Raw genomic sequence first — 3,212 nt, 5'->3', positions numbered from 1 at the left:
GCTGTGGTTTATGTCTTTGGAGCTCTTCCGAGCTCCTGCATGAGTCCACGCAGGATGACAACTGTGTACACCATGTTCTCCTTTCTTCCCCCTTTTTTTTGTCCCCGTGTTGCTGTATCTTGTTCAAATCCACAGCTACTCCGTAATTCTCCCCTTCCTTCCCCAAACACTTTTCACATTGCTGTGGAGGGAGAAGCCTTCCTGAAGGTTTAGTTCTTCCCTTGCTCCTTGTAGCCTATCACAGCCCATCTGGGACACACTCTCAATCATGGCACATCTGCACATGGGGATGCTCCAGCTCCTGCTGTAACCACACAAAGAACCACAAGGAGAAATCACTGGAGCGTTTCATGGAACCACTGCAATTCCCTGGCCTACCATTATAACAATGACATTACAAAGGCAATCACAGGCCTTCCGCCACAACGACTCCTCCAGACACCAGGACCTCCCGCCTGCCTTCAGGTCTCCATTCCACAGGGGGCAAGAAAACAATTCTTCCTTCTTTGTTGTTGTTTTTGAGGTTACTTTTTTTTATCAGCGTGCTCCAGCTCACACAGACAGCAGCCCCAAGAGCTCTGCACCACAGGCACCAGTCTGCGGTTATTCTGCTGACCTACTATGAGAGAGGATGAAAGGGAGAAGAAATCAGAGAACAAGACGAGTGGTTAGGCTTCTGCCTTCTCACCAGCACTTTGTGAGCATGGAACAGTAGCACCGAGAAGACAGCAATTACCAATCAGCTGTTCCAGATCACGAAGAAATTGAAAACATTTCCCAGTATTTTTTGTTACTTGCACCATGACAGTATCAAGGATTTCTTAGAGACAGGTTGCGAGTAAATTAGACATTGATCACACACAGCATGGAAGACAGACCCTGTTTCAAGAGTTTATTACCTGGGCAGTGCAGGCATAGAGTGGATGTAACATATATTGAGGTTCCTCAAGAAACACATTTTTTAGCATCCATCTGTTTTGGCCTGGGAGGGGAATGATAGGGGTCTTGAACCTTAGGGGTTGAGAAGCAAAGCTTCATTTTAACACCCGTCAGCCTATCTGAATCAATAACAGCTGTATTACATTTATTATCTGTAATAATAAATCATTGGTTTCTTATAGTAAGTTTATAAACATTGGGAAGAATTATGTGATTTTAATTGTTATCCAACAAATAAAGATGTTGAAATATTCCTTACTTCAGAAGCCTAACTCTAGTGCCCAAGTTAGGAGCGAGAATGAAAAGAAGTCAGGTTGACATCTACCTCTCTTCCCTGACTGCAAAAGAGATGATGGAGGGGACTTCAGCCACATACAGTGGGTGCCAAAAGTGAGGTGGTATGAACACTCCACCCAAGAACATACGCCAAAATTCCATCTTCAACAATCCTAAATCGCTTAGGGTTGCGGGAGGGAGGCATGCCACTGAAAAGACTGATGCAAGGTTAATGATAAGAAGAAGATTACAGCAGAGCCGAGGATAAACTGGTAAGACCTGGCTCTCAGCCTTCTGTTTTAACCACTATGCAGCTGCTGTTCCCCATAAAGTTACCCTCCATCACTCCCCTTCCTCTAGCAGCACTGATCGATGTTTATTATTTCCTTCACCAAGACGAGTAGGAACACCACTGATACACATTCAATCTCCCCAAAGGTTCATATGGTCAAAAGAGCCAGCACAAAGAAATTTCCAGAGCGGCTGGAAGGAGAGAAAGGTCATACATGCCAGTGACCGAGTACAGGAATTATTTTTTGGGTGTCACTTAATCAAACAAAAATAATCAATCTTACAATCCCACCCCTTCCAAACACCAAGGTAATTCCTCATTGTGGAATTACCAATTCATCACGATGATCTGGGAATCACAATACTGGACTTTACAGGCAGCAACATGGATCCAGCTGCTTCATCAACACCATTATAAAAAATACTGAAACATTATTTATGACTTACATATTTCATAGTCTTCCAGAAGAAAAGTAAAAATATCTCCTAGGGAAGAAAATGCAAAGTCCCACACAGTAGGACAGTTACCAAATGAAGCAAACTCTCAGAGATGACTGCTGGTTAACATCTTTAATGGGAAAATCAAGCCCCATGTGTATTCGCTTGAGGCAAAAATCACACCTCATCAAGATCCATCATTAGCCTACTATGGTTCAACTTTGATTTCTAGAAGTAACAGCACCTGTAAGTGGTAAAAGTGCTAAGAAATCAACAGAGGGTGACAATTTTTAATTGGACACTACAGAACATGCACCAACACAGGCAGCAGGGGCAACAAACAGGAGGAGTTGGAAGCTACCATGCTGCTAGAAAGCTGTGACCTTGTTGCCATTACTGAAACTTGGTGAGATGAATCCCATGGCTGGGGTGTGACTGTTGATGGCTACAGGCTGTTCAGAAGGGGCAAGTGAGGAAGGAGGGGCAGAAGCATTGCCCTCTATGTCAAGAGGCCATGACTGAAACTTGGTGAGATGAATCCCATGGCTGGAGTGTGACTGTTGATGGCTACAGGCTGTTCAGAAGGGGCAAGTGAGGAAGGAGGGGCAGAAGCATTGCCCTCTATGTCAAGAAACGGATAGAGTGTGAAGAGCCGTCCCTGAACAATAGCCACAAGCTGGTCAAAAGCTTATGAGTAAGAATTAGAGACTGAGGCAATAAAGGGGACCTTGTGGTTGGTGTCTACTACAGGCTGCCCAATCAAGGGATGAAGCCTTCTTACTACAGGAGGCTCTTGCAGGTTCTCATCCTGCTGGGGGACTTCAACGACCCCGACATCTGCTGGCAAAGCAGCACAGAGGGCTGTAGGCAATCCAGGAGACTCCTGTAATGCACTGAGAACTTCTTAACCTAGGTTACAGACAGCTCCAGCAGCAGGGATGTGATACGGGACCTGATGATGATGAATGCAAGTGAGCTCATTGGTAATGTCAAGATTGGAGGCAGCCTGGGCTGCAGTGATCCTGGACTGGTGGAGTTCAAAGTCCTGAGGGATATGGGTCAGGCAAAAAATAAAGTCAGGACCCTGAATTTTAAGAAAGCGAACTTCCAGCTCTTCAAGGAATTAGTTAATAGGACCCCCTTGAAAACAGCCCTCAGGGACAAGGGAGCAGAACAGAGCTGGCAGATCTTAAAGAACATTATCCATAGTCAAGAGCTGTTGATCTTCAGGTGGACGAACTCAGGCAAGGAAGGCAAAAGACTGGCAT

This window comes from Buceros rhinoceros, unplaced genomic scaffold (assembly GCF_000710305.1).
Source record: "Buceros rhinoceros silvestris isolate BGI_N320 unplaced genomic scaffold, ASM71030v1 scaffold4342, whole genome shotgun sequence".
Classification (NCBI taxonomy): domain Eukaryota; kingdom Metazoa; phylum Chordata; class Aves; order Bucerotiformes; family Bucerotidae; genus Buceros; species Buceros rhinoceros.
This window is presented reverse-complemented; position numbering follows the sequence as displayed.